The sequence below is a fragment of the Anolis sagrei genome, chromosome 13 (genome assembly GCF_037176765.1).
Source record: "Anolis sagrei isolate rAnoSag1 chromosome 13, rAnoSag1.mat, whole genome shotgun sequence".
NCBI classification, from domain to species: Eukaryota; Metazoa; Chordata; class Lepidosauria; order Squamata; family Dactyloidae; genus Anolis; species Anolis sagrei.
Window position 1 is genome coordinate 19204102 of NC_090033.1, and position 19891 is coordinate 19223992.

The window sequence follows — 19891 nt, forward strand, 5'->3', positions numbered from 1 at the left end:
GGGTGTATAGATATGTGTGTATATATATATCTTTGTGTGTTGGTGTATATATGTATGTATGTATGTGTATATATATATATATATATATATATATATGTATATGTATATGTATATGTATATGTATGTATATATGTGTATGTTTGCGTACGCACACACACACACATATACATGTGTGTGTGTGCGTACGCAAACATACACATATATACATACATATACATAGATATATAAACATACATATATACACCAAACACAAATATATATATATACAAACATATATATATATATACATAGATATATAAACATACATATATACACCAACACACAAAGATATATATATATATACACACACACACACAAACATATACATATACACAGATATATTTGCATATATATATGTATCTGTGTATATGTGTTTATGTATGTATATGTGTATATATGTATGTTTATATGTGTATACACACATATACATATATGTATGTGTGTATATGTATATGTGTGTATGTGTGTGTATGTATATGTATGTATGTTCATGTGTGCATGTGTATATATGTGTATGTGTATATATGTGTATGCACACATACATATATGTATGTATGCATGCATATGTGTGTATTGTGCGTGTGAATGTGTATATATGTATGGGTACGTATATATATTTTGTGTGTATATGTGTGTATGTATATGTGTGTATATGTGTATATATGTATGTTCATCTGTGCATGTGTATATATGTGTATGTGTATATATGTGTATGCACACATACATATATGTATGCATGCACATGTGTGTATGCGTGTGAATGTGTATATATGTATGGGTACGTATATATATTTTGTGTGTATATGTGTGTATGTATATGTGTGTATATGTGTATATATGTATGTTCATGTGTGCATGTGTATATATGTGTATGCACACATACATATATGTATGCATGCACATGTGTGTATGCGTGTGAATGTGTATATTTGTATGGGTACGTATATATATTTTTCTGTGTATATGTGTGTATGTATATGTGTGTATATATGTGTATATATGTGTGTCATGATTGTCATGGCACCACTTCATGCTGCGGAATCAGGGAAGTTGTAGTTTCTGCTTCTTTGCCAAGGACTGTGGTACCTCGCCACAGTCCTAATAGTAGTATTTGTATCATATTATTGTAATATTTTATTGTTGTTGTCGTTGGGAGAGGGCTTGCCAATACCACAATAAACTCATCATTATCATCATCATCATCATCATCATATTATTATTATTATTATTATTACTATTATGTTATTATATTATTATTCGTAATATGTTATTATATTCTATTCCTGTTGTTGGAAGAGGTGTGACCTAGTGCCTTTGGACTTGTCGGGATAATGGAATGGAGGAACGAGTGAGGGCTCAAGGCGCATCTACACTGTGGAGTTAACACACTTTGGCACCACTTTAACTGCCTATTGGGGTCCCCGGAGGTTTCCCTCACGGCACTCTAAACACTGCATTACCTTTTGTAAGCTTATGGATCAAAGATGCAATTCTCCTCCTCTTTCTCCTCGCCTTCTTCTTCTCTTCTTCTTCTCCATCTTCCTCCTTCTCTTCCTCCTCTTTGTCATCTCCTCCTCCTTTTCTTCTTTTCTTTCTCCTCCTTCTGCTCTTTTCCTTCCTCTTCTCCTCCTCTTCTTCTCCATCTCCTCCTCCTCCTCCGTCCTTCGCTTATTCTCCATCCCTTCCTCCTTCTTCCTTTCCTCTGCCTCTTCTTCTACTCCTCATTCTTATTCCCTTCCTTCTTCTCCTCCTTCTCACCCTCCTCCTCTTCTTCTTCCCCATCTCCATCTTTTCCTCTTCTTTTTCCTCTCTTCCTCCTGTTCTTGTTCTCCTCTTTTCTCTTCTTCTCCTTCTCCTCTACTTTCTCCTTTCTCTTCCTCCTCTTCTTATTCACCTCTTTTTTTCTTCTTCTTCTCATCCTTTCCTTCTTTTCCTCCTCCTCCTTTTACTTTTCCTCCTCTTCTTCCTCTCTACCTCCTCCTCTTCTTCCTCTCCTCTTCTTCTCTCTCCCCTCTCCTCCTTCTTTTTCTCCTCTTCCTTCTCCGTCTCCTTCTCCTTCCTCTTCTTCTGCTCCTCCTCCTCCTCTACCTCTTATTCTCCTTCTTCTATTCCTTGTCCTTCTTCCTTTTCTCATCCTATTTTTCTTCCTCCTCTTGTCTTCGTCTCCTCTTCTTTCTATCTTCCTTTTTTCTTCTCTCCTCCTCCTCTTTCCGCTCCTTTTCCTCCTCCCCCTCTTCTCTTCCCCTTCTTCTCTTCATCCTTTCCCTTCTTCTCTATCTCCTTCCTCTTTTTCCTCTCCTCCTCCACCTCTTCTCCTCCTTCTATTCCTCATCCTGCTTCCTCTTCTCATCCTCTTCTTCTTTCTCTCCTCCTCCTCTTTTTCTTTTCTTCTCCTCATCTTCTCTTTCCCCTCCTCCTCCTTCCTTTTTGTCTTCTTCTTTTTCTCCTCTTCCTTCTTCTCCATCTCCTTCTCTTTCCTCTTCTTCTCCTTCTTCTACTCCTTGTCCTTCTTCCTTTTCTCATCCTATTTTCCTTCCTTCTCTTGTCTTCTTCTCCTCTTCTTTCTATCTACCTTTTTTCTTCTCTCCCACTCTTCTTCTTCCTCCTCTCCTTTTCTTCCTCCTTCTCTCCTCCTCTTCGTTTTCTTCTTCTATTCCTCATCCTGCTTCCTCTTCTCATCCTCTTCTCATCCTCTTCTTCCTCCTCTCCTTCTCTTCTTCTTCCTCTCTTCCTCCTCCTCTTCGTTTCCTTTTTCTATTCCTCATCCTGCTTCTTCTTCTCATCCTCTTTTTTGATCCTCTATTCTTCTCCTCTTCTCCTCTTCCTCTGGGAAGGAAGGAAGGAAGGAAGAAGGGACAGAGAAAGAAACAAGGAGGCCTTTTCAGAGCTGGAGAAGGGAGAAAGTAGGCAGGCATGTCTTGCAGAAACAAAGTTTGGTGGCGTCACCAACTTTCCCCATGTTTTGATGATAGAACCCATTAGGAAATGAAGGAAAAGAGCGTTACTTCTTCTTGTTGTTGTTGTTGTTGTTGTTGTCATAATATGATAATCATCGCGTTCGGAAAGGTGTTGCCAGAGCAGGAGACAAAGGGCAGGGAATGGCCCCCTCGGGACGCCCGCGCTATTCTTCCTCCGAGTCTGAGCAGCCCATTAATAACCCTTTGCCGTCAACGGAGCGGCGTTGTCACCGCTCAGGAGGACGAATGCAAAGAGACGTTGATTCCTGACAGGTTCGCCGGAGGGCAGGAATCACGGCACAGGCCAAGGAAATGCCAAGGGCGGCATTACTCGCGCATGAACCCACCCTTTGTGTGACTTGACTTCACCTCCTTCTCCTTTTCCTCCTTCTCCCCTCATTATTTTCCTCCTTCCTCTTGTTCTTCCTCTTCTTCTCCTTCCTCTTCTTCTTCCTTGTCTCCTCTTATCTTCCTCCTTGTTTTTTCTCTTCTTCCTCTTCTCCTCCTTCTCCTTCTTCCTCCTCTCTTCCTTCTTCCTTGTCTCCTCTTTTCCTCCTCATCATTCTTTTTCCTCTTCTCTTCCCCTTCTCCTTCTTCCTCTTCTCCTTCTCCTTTATCTCCTTCTTCCTCTTCTCTTCTTCCTCGTCTCCTCTTCTCCTCCTCATCGTTCTTTTTCCTCTTCTCTTCCCCTTCTTCTCCTTCTTCCTCTTCTTCTTCCTTGTCTCCTCTTATCTTCCTCCTTGTTTTTTCTCTTCTTCCTCTTCTCCTTCTCCTCCTTCTTCCTCCTCTCTTCCTTCTTTCTTGTCTCCTCTTTTCCTCCTCATCATTCTTTTTCCTCTTCTCTTCCCCTTCTTCTCCTTCTTCCTCTTCTCCTTCTCCTTCGTCTCCTTCTTCCTCTTCTCTTCTTCCTCGTCTCCTCTTCTCCTCATCGTTCTTTTTCCTCTTCTCTTCCCCTTCTTCTCCTTCTTCCTCTTCTCCTTCATCTCCTCTTATCTTCCTCCTTTGTTGTTTTTCTCTTCTCTTCTTCCTCTTCTCCTCTCTTCCTTCTTCCTTGTCTCCTCTTTTCCTCCTCATCATTCTTTTTCCTCTTCTCTTCCCCTTCTTCTCCTTCTTCCTCTTCTCCTTCTCCTTCGTCTCCTTCTTCCTCTTCTCTTCTTCCTCGTCTGCTCTTCTCCTCCTCATCGTTCTTTTTCCTCTTCTCTTCCCCTTCTTCTCCTTCTTCCTCTTCTTCTTCCTTGTCTCCTCTTATCTTCCTCCTTGTTTTTTCTCTTCTTCCTCTTCTCCTTCTCCTCCTTCTTCCTCCTCTCTTCCTTCTTTCTTGTCTCCTCTTTTCCTCCTCATCATTCTTTTTCCTCTTCTCTTCCCCTTCTTCTCCTTCTTCCTCTTCTCCTTCTCCTTCGTCTCCTTCTTCCTCTTCTCTTCTTCCTCGTCTCCTCTTCTCCTCATCGTTCTTTTTCCTCTTCTCTTCCCCTTCTTCTCCTTCTTCCTCTTCTCCTTCATCTCCTCTTATCTTCCTCCTTTGTTGTTTTTTCTCTTCTCTTCTTCTTCCTCTTCTCTCTTCCTTCTTCCTTGTCTCCTCTTTTCCTCCTCATCATTCTTTTTCCTCTTCTCTTCCCCTTCTTCTCCTTCTTCCTCTTCTCCTTCTCCTTCGTCTCCTTCTTCCTCTTCTCTTCTTCCTCGTCTCTTCTCCTCCTCATCGTTCTTTTTCCTCTTCTCTTCCCCTTCTTCTCCTTCTTCCTCTTCTCCTTCATCTCCTCTTATCTTCCTCCTTTGTTGTTTTTTCTCTTCTCTTCTTCTTCCTCTTCTCCTCTCTTCCTTCTTCCTTGTCTCCTCTTTTCCTCCTCATCATTCTTTTTCCTCATCTCTTCCCCTTCTTCTCCTTCTTCCTCTTCTCCTTCTCCTTCGTCTCCTTCTTCCTCTTCTCTTCTTCCTCGTCTCCTCTTTTCCTCCTCATCGTTCTTTTTCCTCTTCTCTTCCCCTTCTTCTCCTTCTTCCTCTTCTCCTTCATCTCCTCTTATCTTCCTCCTTTGTTGTTTTTTCTCGTCCTTCCTCCTCTCTTCCTTCTTCCTTGTCTCCTCTCCTCCTCCTCCAAGGGCGGCATTACTCGCGCATGAGCCAACCCTTTGTGTGATTTGACTTTTCCTCCTTCTCCTCTTCTTCTTTTCTTCTCCATCTCCCCTCCTCATTATTTTCCTCCTTCTTCCTCTTCTTCTTCCTTGTTTTTTCTCTTCTCTTCTGCTCCTTCTCCTTCTTGCTCTTTTCCTTCCTCATCTCATTCTCTTTCCCCTCTTCCTCCTCTTCTCCTCCTCTTCTCCTCTTCTCCTCTTACTCTTCTCCTTCTCTTTCCCCTCTTCCTCCTCCTCTTACTCTTCTTCATCTCCTCCTCCTCCTCCTCTTTTTCTCCTTCTTTCTCTTCCTCTTCTCCTCTTAAACTTCTCCTTCTCTTTCCCCTCCTCCTCCTCCTCCTCTTTTCTCCTCTTCTCCTTCTTCCTCTTCCTCTTCTCATCTTACTCTTCCCCTCTTTCCTCTCTTCCTCTTCCTCTCCTCCTCTTTTCTCCTCTTCTCCTTCTTCCTCCTCCTCTCCTCCTCCTCTTTTCTCCTTCTCCTCCTTCTCTTTCTTGTTTCTTTTCACACATGAGCCCATGCTTTGTGTGCCTTGGCTTCTCCTTCTTCTCCTCCTTTTCTTTCTCCTCCCTTACATTTTCTTCTTCTCCTCTTTCTCCACATTCTTCCTCCTCCTCCTCTTTTCTCCTCTTCTTTCTTTCTTCTCCTTCTCTTTCCCCTCTTCGTCCTCCTCCTCTTTTCTCTTCTTCTCCTTCCTCCTCTTCTCCTCCTTCTCTTTCCCCTCTTTGTCCTCCTTGTCTTTTCTCCTCTTTTCCTTCTTCCTCCTCTTCTTCGCCTTCTCTTTCCCCTTCTCCTCCTCCTCTCCTCCTTTTCTCCTCTTACTCTTCTCCTTCTCTTCCTCCTCCTCCACCTCTTCCTCCTCCAAGAGTGGCATTATTCACGCATGAGCCCACCCTTTGTGCGCCTTCGCCTTTGGCGTCCCCCACCTGCTTCTTCGTTGTGCTTGTTCTCCATCACTTCTTTGCTCATTTGGCGGTGGTCACGTCAGGTGCGTGTTGCCGGTCGGGCGCAAACGTGAGGCACGTCACCTGCACGTGTGTTCCAGGCGGAGACGGGGAAGCTTGGGTTTTCCCTTCCCTCCAGAGATCTGGTTGCTTTAAAATGACCAATGGGGTGGGTCATGCAAATTCCACACCAATGTAGAGAGAGAAAGGAACCCTGGGATGCCTGCCCGTGGTGGGGGAAACCCCTCAAATCTAAGATGGGACTCGAATGGACACCTCCACCACATACACACATTTCACTTTTAGTCTTGGGTGTGGGGGGGGGGGGTCATACAAATTCCACACCAATGGAGAAAGGAACCCTGGGATGCCTGCCCGTGGTGGAGGAAACCCCTCAAATCTAAGATGGGATTCAAGTGGACACCTCCGCCACATACACACATTTCATTTTTATTCTTGGGTGACGGGTCATGCAAATTCTACACCGATGGAGAGTGAGAAAGGAACCCTGGGATGCCTCCCCGTGTTGGAGGAAACACCTAAAATCTAAGATGGGACTCAAGTGGACACCTCCGCCACATACACACATTTCATTTTTATTCTTGGGTGACGGGTCATGCAAATTCTACACCGATGGAGAGTGAGAAAGGAACCCTGGGATGCCTCCCCGTGTTGGAGGAAACGCCTAAAATCTAAGATGGGATTCAAGTGGACACCTCCGCCACATACACACATTTCATTTTTATCCTTGGGTCGACGGTCATTGAAATTCCAAACCAATGGAGAAAGGAACCCTGGGATGCCTCCCTGTGGTGGAGGAAACACCTAAAATCTAAGATGGGATTCAAGTGGACACCTCCGCCACATACACACATTTCATTTTTATTCTTGGGTGACGGGTCATGCAAATTCTACACCGATGGAGAGTGAGAAAGGAACCCTGGGATGCCTCCCCGTGTTGGAGGAAACACCTAAAATCTAAGATGGGACTCAAGTGGACACCTCCGCCACATACACACATTTCATTTTTATTCTTGGGTGACGGGTCATGCAAATTCTACACCAATGGAGAGTGAGAAAGGAACCCTGGGATGCCTCCCCGTGTTGGAGGAAATGCCTAAAATCTAAGATGGGATTCAAGTGGACACCTCCGCCACATACACACATTTCATTTTTATCCTTGGGTCGACGGTCATTGAAATTCCAAACCAATGGAGAAAGGAACCCTGGGATGCCTCCCTGTGGTGGAGGAAACACCTAAAATCTAAGATGGGATTCAAGTGGACACCTCTGCCACATACACACATTTCATTTTTATTCTTGGGTGAGGGGTCATTGAAATTCCACACCAATTGAGAGAGAAAGGAACCCTGGGATGCCTGCCTGTGGTGGAGGAAACACCTCAAATCTAAGATGGGATTCAAGTGGACACCTCTGACACATACACTTTCCCTTTTGTTCTTGAGCGGGGGGTCATTGAAATTCCACACCAATGGAGAAAGGAACCCTAGGATGCCTCCCTATGTTGGAGGAAACACCTAAAATCTAAGATGGGACTCGAGTGGACACCTCCGCCACATACACACATTTCACTTTTGTTCTTGGGCGGGGGGGGGGAATGCAAATTCCAAACCAATGGAGAGAGAAAGGAACCCTGGGATGCCTGCCTGTATGTGGGGAGAAGAGGGTTGGACTAGGTGGCCTTTGGGGGTCCCTCCCGGCTGTTTTCTCATAATCCCGAGACCCCGGTTGGCATCGCCTGCCTCTCCGAAGCCCCCCCCCCCCCGCCTGTGATTTCCAGGTCACCGCCTCCCTCCCACCCTCATGCATTTTGAATGGGGCGGGGGACTCATCCGTCTCGGCCGTCGTCGCCCTCGTTTGCCCTTAATTCGAGAAGACAAGCCGGGGAAACCCAAGGGAGAATCTTGTCTCCAAAGGGAATGCTGGAAGATGTGATGTGGCTTCTCCCAATGCCTTTGATAGACTTCCAAGCTGAGCCGAGAGTGTGTTGCTGCAGCGAAAAAGGCCAATACGATCCTAGGCTGAATCCATAGGGATATTGTGTCTGGGGAAGTCATTATTATTATTATTATTATTATTCCATTGTAAGGGATCTCAGAGGACCATGATAAATATTATATTATTATTATTATTATTATTATTATTATTATTATTATTATTATATTAATATATTTTATTAAAATATATTATTATTATATTAATATATTTTATTAAAATATATTATTATTATTATTATTATTATTATTATTATTATTATTATTCTGTTGTAAGGGATCTTAGAGGACCATGATAAATATATTATTATTATTATTATTATTATTATTATTATTTTAATATATTTTATTAAAATATTATTATTATTATTATTATTATTATTATTCTGTTGTAAGGGATCTTAGAGGACCATGATAAATATATTATTATTATTATTATTATATTAATATATTTTATTAAAATATATTATTATTATTATTATTATTATTATTATTATTATTCTGTTGTAAGGGATCTTAGAGGACCATGATAAATATATTATTATTATTATTATTATTATTATTATTATTATTATTATTATTATTCTGTTGTAAGGGATCTTAGAGGACCATGATAAATATATTATTATTATTATTATTATTATTATTATTATTATTATTATATTAATATATTTTATTAAAATATATTATTATTATTATTATTATTATTATTATTATTATTATTCTGTTCTAGGCATCTTATTATTCTGGATCTAGGCATCTTAGCGGACCATGAATTACATATTATTATTATTATTATTACGTAATTATACTGTAATACTACTACTACTACTAATAATAATATATTTTAATAAAATATATAATTAATATATTATAATAATAAAAATATATTTATTATTATTATGAGCCAAGAGTGTGATGCTGCAGCGGAAAAGGCCAATGCCATCCTAAGTTGCATCCATAGGAATATTGTGTCTGGGGAAGTTATTATATTATTATTATTGTTATTATTATTATTATTATTATTATTATTATTATTATTCCGTTGTAAGGGATCTAGACATCTTAGCGGACCATGAATTACATATTATTATTACTATTATTTTCATTACATAATTATACTGTGATACTACTACTACTATTACTATTACTACTAAAAATAATAATAATAATAAGAGTGTGATGCTGCAGCAAAAAAGGCCAATGCGATGAGAAAGGGGGAGGTAGGAAAAAAGAGGTAAGGGAGAGATGAAAAGGAAGGAAGAGAAAAGGAAGAAAAGGAAGAGAAGAAAGAGATAGAAAGGAAAGGGATAAGAGAAGGAAGAGAAGAAAGACAGAAAGAACAGAAAGTAGTAAGGAGGGAGGGAAGAGATGAGAAAGAAGGGAAGAGAAGAAAGTGAGAAAGAGGGAGAGGAAGAAAGAGGTAAGGGAGAGAAGAAAAGGAAGGAAGAGAAAAGGGGAAAAGGAAGAGAAGAAAGAGAAAGGAAAGGGATAAGAGAAGGAAGAGAAGAAAGACAGAAAGAGGGAGGTAGGAAAACAGAGGTAAGGGAGAGAAGAAAGGCAGAAAGAACGGAAAGTAGTAAGGAGGGAGGGAAGAGATGAGAAAGAAGGGAAGAGAAGAAAGTGAGAAAGAGGGAGAGGAAGAAAGAGGTAAGGGAGAGAAGAAAAGGAAGGAAGAGAAAAGGGGAAAAGGAAGAGAAGAAAGAGAAAGGAAAGGGATAAGAGAAGGAAGAGAAGAAAGACAGAAAGAGGGAGGTAGGAAAACAGAGGTAAGGGAGAGAAGAAAGGCAGAAAGAACGGAAAGTAGTAAGGAGGGAGAGAAAAGATGAGACAGAAGGGAAAGAGAAGAAAGTGAGAAAGGGGGAGGTAGGATAAAAGAGGTAAGAGAGAGAGAAAAAGGAAGGAAGAGAAAAGGGGAAAAGTAAGAGAAGGGAAAGGAAAGGGAGAAGAGAAGGAAGAGAAAGAAAGGAAAGGGAGAAGAGAAGGAAGAGAAGAAAGGCAGAAAGAACGGAAAGTATTAAGGAGGGAGAAAGAAGAGGAGAAAAGAAGGGAAAGAAAAGAAGAAAGTGAGAAAGGGGGAGGTAGGAAAAAAGAGGAAGGGGAGAGAAGAAAAGGAAGGAAGACAAAGAGAAGTAAAGAGGGAGGGAAAGAGGAGAAAAGAAGTGAAATAAAAGAAGAAAGTGAGAAAGAGGGAGATAGGAACAAAGAGGTAAGGGAGAGAAGAAAAGGAAGGAAGAGAAAAGGGGGAAAGGAAGAAAAGGAAGAAAAGAAAGAAAGAAAAGGGAGAGGAGAAGGAAGAGAAGAAATGCAGAAAGAATAGAAAGTAGTAAAGAGGGAGGGAAAGAAGAGGAGAAAAGAAGGGAAGGAAGAGAAGAAAGTAAGAAAGAGAGAGCTAGGAAAAAGAGGTAAGGGAGAGAAGAAAAGGAAGAGAAAAGGGGTAAAGGAAGAGAAGGAAGAGAAAGAAAGGATTGTGAGAAGAGAAGGAAGAGAAGAAAGTTAGAAAGAGGGAGGTAGGAAAAAAGAGGTAAGGGAGAGAAGAAAAGGAAGGAAGAGGAAAAGGGAAAAAAGGAAGAACAGTAAGAGAAAGGAAAGGGAGAAGAGAAGGAAGAGAAGAAAGCCAGAAAGAACGGAAAGTAGTAAGGAGGGAGGGAGAGAAGAAAAGGAAGGAAGAGAAAAGGGATAAAGGAAGAACAGTAAGAGAAAGGAAAGGGAAAAGAGAAGGAAGAGAAGAAAGCCAGAAAGAACGGAAAGTAGTAAGGAGGGAGGGAGAGAAGAAAAGGAAGGAAGAGAAAAGGGATAAAGGAAGAACAGTAAGAGAAAGGAAAGGGAAAAGAGAAGGAAGAGAAGAAAGGCAGAAAGATCTCTCTGACTTTGTGGATCAAAGAAAACATATAATTGCAGCGTCACCAGTGACAAGCGCGGGTGTTACTCTCTCCGGTTCTTGTCTCTCGTCGGCTTCTGGCTTCTGTTTGTCCTCCTGTCCGGACGCTTCTCCGTCACTTGTGAGCGAGAGACGAGGAATCGAAGCGACAGACGCCTCCGCGTCGCAATTGCGGCGAGACGCCCGTCGGCCGGACGAGGCGCCTTGTCACTCACCCGGTGCATTAAATCATGCGGCCCTGCGAAGAGAATTAGGGGAATGTGTCAACCACATTGTGATCTCCAAAGAAGAGAAGCTGATCTGGGTGCGTTGACAAAGAACAACCCGTGGGCCGAACACGGCCCGTAAAGTAATTTACCCGGCCCTCGCTCTCAAGTTTATGCTGCCACTGCCATTTGCATATTGCCGCTGCCACCACTCTCTTCTTCCTCCTTAACTTTCCTCTTTTTCTTTTCTTTCTTTTTCTTTTCTTTTCCTTCCTTTCTTTTCCTTCTTCTTCTTTCCTTTCTATTCCATTCTATTCCTTCTTTTCTTTTCCTTCCTTTCTTTTCCTTCTTTTCCTTTCTTTCTATTCCATTCTATTCCATTCTATTCCTCCTTTCCCCCTTTCTTTTCTCTTCCTTTCTTTTCCTTCTTCTTTCTTTTCTATTCCATTCTATTCCTTCTTTTCTTTTCCTTCCTTTCTTTTCCTTCTTCTTCTTTCCTTTCTATTCCATTCTATTCCTTCTTTTCTTTTCCGTCCTTTCTTTTCCTTCTTTTCCTTTCTTTCTATTGCATTCTATTCCATTCTATTCCTCCTTTCCCCCCTTTCTTTTCTCTTCCTTTCTTTTCCTTCTTCTTTCTTTTCTATTCCATTCTATTCCTTCTTTTCTTTTCCTTCCTTTCTTTTCCTTCTTCTTTCTTTTCTATTCCATTCTATTCCTTCCTTTCTTTTCCTTCCTTTCTTTTCCTTCTTTTCCTTTCTTTCTATTGCATTCTATTCCATTCTATTCCTCCTTTCCCCCCTTTCTTTTCTCTTCCTTTCTTTTCCTTCTTCTTTCTTTTCTATTCCATTCTATTCCTTCTTTCCTTTCTTTCTTTTCTTTTCCTTCTTTTCCTCTCTTTCTATTCCATTCTATTCCTTCTTTTCTTTTCTTTCTTTTTCTTTTCTTTTCCTTCCTTTCTTTTCCTTCTTCTTCTTTCCTTTCTATTCCATTCTATTCCTTCTTTTCTTTTCCTTCCTTTCTTTTCCTTCTTTTCCTTTCCTTCTATTCCATTCTATTCCTTCTTTTCTTTCCTTTCTTTTCTTTTCCTTCCTTTCTTTTCCTTCTTTTCCTTTCCTTCTATTCCTTCTTTTCTTTCCTTTCTTTTCTTTTCCTTCTTCTTCCCTTTCTATTCCATTCTATTCCTTCTTTTCTTTTCTTTCTTTTTCTTTTCTTTTCCTTCCTTTCTTTTCCTTCTTCTTCTTTCCTTTCTATTCCATTCTATTCCTTCTTTTCTTTTCCTTCCTTTCTTTTCCTTCTTCTTTCCTTTCTATTCCATTCTATTCCTTCTTTTCCTTTCTTTCTATTCCATTCTATTCCTCCTTTCCCCCTTTCTTTTCTCTTCCTTTCTTTTCCTTCTTCTTTCTTTTCTATTCCATTCTATTCCTTCTTTTCCTTTCCTTCTATTCCATTCTATTCCTTCTTTTCTTTCCTTTCTTTTCTTTTCCTTCCTTTCTTTTCCTTCTTTTCCTCTCTTTCTATTCCATTCTATTCCTTCTTTTCTTTTCTTTCTTTTTCTTTTCTTTTCCTTCCTTTCTTTTCCTTCTTCTTCTTTCCTTTCTATTCCATTCTATTCCTTCTTTTCTTTTCCTTCCTTTCTTTTCCTTCTTTTCCTTTCCTTCTATTCCATTCTATTCCTTCTTTTCTTTCCTTTCTTTTCTTTTCCTTCCTTTCTTTTCGTTCTTTTCCTTTCCTTCTATTCCATTCTATTCCTTCTTTCCTTTCTTTCTTTTTTTTTCCTTCTTCTTCCCTTTCTATTCCATTCTAGTCCTTCTTTTCTTTTCTTTCTTTTTCTTTTCTTTTCCTTCCTTTCTTTTCCTTTTTCTTCTTTCCTTTCAATTCCATTCTATTCCTTCTTTTCTTTTCCTTTCCTTTCCTGTCTATTTCATTCTATTTCTTCTTTTCTTTCTTTGCTTTTCCTTCTTCTTTCCTTACTATTCCATTCTATTCCTTCTTTTCTTTTCCTTCTTTTTCCCTTCTTCTTTCCTTCTATTTCATTCTATTCCTTCTTTTCTTTTCCTTTCCTTTCCTTTCTTCTTCTTCTTCTTTCCTGTCTATTCCATTCTATTTCTTCTTTTCTTTCTTTTCTTTTCCTTCTTCTTTCCTTTCTATTCCATTCAATTCCTTCTTTTCTTTCCCTTTCTTTTCTTTCTATTCCATTCTATTCCTTCTTTTCTTTTCCTTCCTTTCTTTTCCTCCTTTTTTCTTTCTATTCCATTCTATTCCTTCTTTTCTTCCTTTTCTTTTCCTTCTTCTTCTTTCCTTTCTATTCCTTCTTTTCTTTTCTCTTCTTTTCTTTTCCTTCCTTTCTTTTCCTTCTTCTTTCCTTTCTATTCCATTCTATTCCTTCTTTCCTTTCCTTTCCTTTCCTTTCCTTTATTTTCCTTCTTCTTTCCTTTCTATTCCAGTCTATTCCTTCCTTTCTTTTCCTTCATCTTCTTTCCTTTCTATTCCATTCTATTCCTTCTTTTCTTTCATTTCTTTCCTTTCCTTCCTTTCTTTTCCTTTTTCTTCTTTCCTGTCTATTCCATTTTCCATTCCTTTCTTTTCTTTCTTTTTTCCCTTTCTTTTTGATTTTTTCCTCTCTTTTTCATTCCTTTCTTTTCTTTCATTTTCCTTTTCTCTTTTCCCTCTTTTCCTTCCCTCTTTCTTTCTTCCCCTTCTTTTTCTCCTTCCTTCCTTCCTCCCTCCCTCCCTCCCTCCCTTTTTTTCTTCCTTCCCTCTTCCTTTCTTCTTCCTTCCTTCCTTCCTTCCCCAGTGATGTCACAAATTGACTTTTGTTTTGAGAGAGAAGAATAATTACTATAATAATATATAATAATATAATTGTACGCGTACATTCTTACATCCCATTCAGGTCATAACAATATAAGTGTGTCATAATGGATCATAACTATAATTGTAGCATGCAAATTATATATTGTGACATATATACCGTATAAATCATAATATATAAGATTGTACTATATTATAATAACAAAAGAGGGAGACCAGTTACTACGGTATATTTTTCATGTGTGTGTGTGTATATGTGTGTGTGTGTGTGTGTGTGTGTGTATAATCAAGACCAAACTTGGTGCACAGAGAGCCCCCATGACCCACTCTACATCCTAGTACAGTTTGGAGGAGGATGGACCATGGATGATGGGACTTGCAGTACCTTCACTCAATTACTAAAACCACTGCCACCCTCATCCAATGACCAATCAAGACCAAACTTGGCACACAGGGACCCCCAAAGGCGTGTGTGTATAATCAAGACCAAACTTGGTGCACAGAGAGCCCCCATGACCCACTCTACATCCTAGTGCAGTTTGGAGGAGGATGGACCATGGATGATGGGACTTGCAGTACCTTCACTCAATCACTAAAACCACTGCCACCCTCATCCAATGACCAATCAAGACCAAACTTGGCACACAGGGACCCCCAAAGGCCATTACCCACAATTACTAAAACCACTGCCACCCTCATCAGTGACCAATCAAGACCAAACTTTGCACACAGGGACCCCCAAAGGCCATTACCCACAGTTACTAAAACCACTGTCACCCTCATCCAATGACCAATCAAGACCAAACTTGGCACACAGGGACCCCCAAAGGCCATTACCCACAATTACTAAAACCACTGCCACCCTCATCCAATGACCAATCAAGACCAAACTTGGCACACAGGGACCCCCAAAGGCCATTACCCACAATTACTAAAACCACTGCCACCCTCATCCAATGACCAATCAAGACCAAACTTGGCACACAGGGACCCCCAAAGGCCATTACCCACAATTACTAAAACCACTGTCACCCTCATCCAATGACCAATCAAGACCAAACTTGGCACACAGGGACCCCCAAAGGCCATTACCCACAATTACTAAAACCACTGCCACCCTCATCCAATGACCAATCAAGACCAAACTTCGCACACAGGGACCCCCAAAGGCCATTACCCACAATTACTAAAACCACTGCCACCCTCATCCAATGACCAATCAAGACCAAACTTGGCACACAGGGACCCCCAAAGGCCATTACCCACAATTACTAAAACCACTGCCACCCTCATCCAATGACCAATCAAGACCAAACTTGGCACACAGGGACCCCCAAAGGCCATTACCCACAATTACTAAAACCACTGTCACCCTCATCCAATGACCAATCAAGACCAAACTTGGCACACAGGGACCCCCAAAGGCCATTACCCACAATTACTAAAACCACTGCCACCCTCATCCAATGACCAATCAAGACCAAACTTCGCACACAGGGACCCCCAAAGGCCATTACCCACAATTACTAAAACCACTGCCACCCTCATCCAATGACCAATCAAGACCAAACTTGGCACACAGGGACCCCCAAAGGCCATTACCCACAATTACTAAAACCACTGCCACCCTCATCCAATGACCAATCAAGACCAAACTTCGCACACAGGGACCCCCAAAGGCCATTACCCACAATTACTAAAACCACTGCCACCCTCATCCAATGACCAATCAAGACCAAACTTGGCACACAGGGACCCCCAAAGGCCATTACCCACAATTACTAAAACCACTGCCACCCTCATCCAATGACCAATCAAGACCAAACTTCGCACACAGGGACCCCCAAAGGCCATTACCCACAATTACTAAAACCACTGCCACCCTCATCCAATGACCAATCAAGACCAAACTTGGCACACAGGGACCCCCAAAGGCCATTACCCACAATTACTAAAACCACTGTCACCCTCATCCAATGACCAATCAAGACCAAACTTGGCACACAGGGACCCCCAAAGGCCATTACCCACAATTACTAAAACCACTGCCACCCTCATCCAATGACCAATCAAGACCAAACTTGGCACACAGGGACCCCCAAAGGCCATTACCCACAACCCGGGCGGTGTTTTTTGGAATTGTGATGATTGTTGGTCATACCTTGGGGCAAATTTGGTGAGATTTGGTCCTGTAGTTTTTTCCGTTTCTGAACCACTAAGGACGACGTTAACCTTTTTATATATATAGATATATAATATAATATATCAAAATGGACCTGTTACTATATTTTTCGTGTGTGTGTATATGTGTGTGTATGTATACACACACTCAAATTATGCAGAGCTCGTTGAGCTAACGAAACCCGACGCCTCTTCTTTGGCTTTGAGTTTTGAAAGGCCGTCTTTTCTCTTTTCTTTTCTTTCCCGGCTTTTGAAAAACGGAATGAAAGGAAAGTCTTTCTTCTCCCCGAATCTCCGTCTGCGAGAACAATTCGGGGTTTTGTGATCACTCGTTCAAACACTGCCTCGCTTTCTCTAATAATTAATATTAAACGAACACAAAAAAGATGCAAGCTGGGTTATTCCAGGTCAGGCTTAGATTCCGCGCCAATGGAGAGAGTCAGGAACACTGGGATGCCTGTGGTGGAGGAGACAAACAGATTATGTGGACCACGACCATGAGCCAAGAGTGTGATGCTGCAACGAGAAATACCAGTCATGCAAATTCCACACCAATGGAGAGAGTCAGGAACACTGGGATGCCTGTGGTGGAGGAGACAAACAGATTATGTGGATCATGACCATGAGCCAAGAGTGTGATGCTGCAACGAGGAAGACCAGTGCAATCCTAGGTCATGCAGATTCCACACCAATGGAGAGAGTCAGGAACACTGGGATGCCTGTGGTGGAGGAGACAAACAGATTATGTGGATCATGACCATGAGCCAAGAGTGTGATGCTGCAACGAGGAAGACCAGTGCAATCCTAGGTCATGCAGATTCCACACCAATGGAGAGAGTCAGGAACACTGGGATGCCTGTGGTGGAGGAGACAAACAGATTATGTGGACCACGACCATGAGCCAAGAGTGTGATGCTGCAACGAGAAAGACCAGTGCGATCCTAGGTCATGCAGATTCCACACCAATGGATAGAGTCAGGAACACTGGGATGTCTGTGGTGGAGGAGACAAACAAATTATGTGGACCATGACCATGAGCCAAGAGTGTGATGCTGCAACGAGGAAGACCAGTGCGATCCTAGGTCATGCAGATTCCACACCAATGGAGAGAGTCAGGAACACTGGGATGCCTGTGGTGGAGGAGACAAACAGATTATGGATGTATTTCAGGAGAGGCAGTGGGCAGGGTCATGCAGATTTCACACCAATTGAGAGTGTCAGGAACACTGGGATGACGGGAGAGGCAGTGGGCAGGGTCATGCAGATTCAACAACAATGGAGAAGAGTCAGGAACACTGGGATGCCTGTGGTGGAGGAGACAAACAAATTATGTGGACCATGACCATGAGCCAAGAGTGTGATGCTGCAACGAGAAAGACCAGTGCGATCCTAGGTCATGCAGATTCCACACCAATGGATAGAGTCAGGAACACTGGGATGTCTGTGGTGGAGGATACAATCAGATTATGGATGTGTGTCAGGAGAGGCAGTGGGCAGGGTCATGCAGATTTCACACCAATTGAGAGTGTCAGGAACACTGGGATGACGGGAGAGGCAGTGGGCAGGGTCATGCAGATTCAACAACAATGGAGAAGAGCCAGGAACACTGGGATGTTTGTGGTGGTGGATACAAACAAATTATGGATGTGTGGGCGGGGTCATGCAGATTCCACACCAATGGAAAGAGTCGGAAACACTGGGATGTCTGTGGTGGAGGATACAAACAGATTATGTATGTATTTTGGGAGAGGAAGTGGGTGGAGTCATGTAAATTTCACACCAATGGAGAAAGTTGGAAGCACTGGGATGTCTGTGGTAGAGGATACAAACAGATTATGTATGTTTGTCGGGAGAGGCAGTGGGCGGGGTCATGCAAATTCCACACCCATGGAGAGAGTCAGAAACACTGGGATGTCTTTGGTGGAGGATACAATCAAATTCTGTATGAATTTCGGGAGAGGAAGTGGGCGGGGTCATGTAAATTTCACACCAATGGAGAAAGTCGGAAGCACTGGGATGTCTGTGGTGGAGGAGACAAACAAATTATGGATGTGTGTTGGAGAGACAGTGGACAGGGCCATGCAGATTCCACAACAATGGAGAGAGTCGGAAACACTGGGGTGTCTGTGGTGGAGGAGACAAAGAAATTATGTGTGTCAGGAGAGGCAGTAGATGGGGCCATGCGAGAGTCAGGAACACTGGGATGCCTGTGGTGGAGGAGACAAACAAATTATGGATGTGTGTCGGGAGAGGCAGTAGATGGGGTCATGCGAGAGTCAGGACCACTGGGATGTCTGCGGTGGAGGATACAAACAGATTATGTATGTATGTCAGGAGAGGCAGTGGGCGGGGTCATGCAGATTCCACACCAATGGAGCGAGTCAGGAACACTGGGGTGTCTGTGGTGGAGGATACAAACAGATTATGTATGTATGTCAGGAGAGGCAGTGGGCGGGGTCATGCAGATTCCACACCAATGGAGCGAGTCAGGAACACTGGGGTGTCTGTGGTGGAGGATACAAACAGATTATGTATGTATGTCAGGAGAGGCAGTGGGCGGGGTCATGCAGATTCCACACCAATGGAGCGAGTCAGGAACACTGGGGTGTCTGTGGTGGAGGATACAAACAGATTATGTATGTATGTCAGGAGAGGCAGTGGGCGGGGTCATGCAGATTCCACACCAATGGAGCGAGTCAGGAACACTGGGGTGTCTGTGGTGGAGGAGGCAAACAGATTATGTATGTATGTTGGGAGAATTGAATTAGCTTTGCAAATGCAACGATGATGAAAACGGCATCGCTCGACGGGTTAGTATCTCTGTCGGAAATCTGATCGTGAAATTGGAACCGTTTTGCTGGCGGATCCGTGAAATTAGATTTGTCCCATGACGATTCGGCCGAAGCATGGAGGATGCGTGATGGCTTAGCTTGAAAACAATGCGGGGTGGATCACGGAACATACATATGTGTTTTTGTACATAGATAAGACAGACAATTGCACATATATGGCTTTCCCCATCTTCGGCGTCTTGGAGGCCGTGCTCAGTTCCAGCCACAGGGGGGCGCTGTTGCTCTATTTCCGCGCCAAAGAGCTTCGTTTGTAAGCGTCCTCATTAGAGTATTATTATTATTATTATTATTATTATTATTATCTTTATTTGTACCCTGCTAACATCTCCCGAAGGACTCGATGCGGCTTACAAAGTACCTATTTATCTACTCGCATTCTCCTTTCGAATTGCTAGGTAGGCGGAAGCTGGACTAAAGGCCAGGAGCTCACCCTCACCTATGAACGGTGACGAGATTTAACCTGCTGTGCTGAAGCCCGGCCCTGATATTATAATAATGATATAATAATAATAATAATAATAATAATAATAATAATAATAATACAACATAATAATAAGGAAAATAATAAGGAAAATAATACAATAATAATAATAACAACAACAATAATAATACAATATAATAAAAAGGAAAATAATAATAATAATAGTAATACAATATAATAATAAGGAAAATAATACAATAATAATAGTAATACAATATAATAATAAGGAAAATAATACAATAATAATAATAATACAATATAATAATAAAGAAAATAATACGGAAAATAATACAATAAGAATAACAATAATAATAACAATAATAATAATACAATATAATAATAAGGAAAATAATACGGAAAATAATACAATAATAACAATAATAATACAATATAATAATGA

At 41.5% G+C, this 19891-nt stretch overlaps 1 protein-coding gene across 6 annotated transcripts in view; it reads left to right on the forward strand.

The window, feature by feature from the left end:
• The window catches only part of KAZN (kazrin, periplakin interacting protein), a 187796-nt gene that overhangs the window by 116665 nt on the left and 51240 nt on the right, over positions 1–19891 (forward strand). The gene's annotated exons all lie outside the window — the stretch shown is intronic.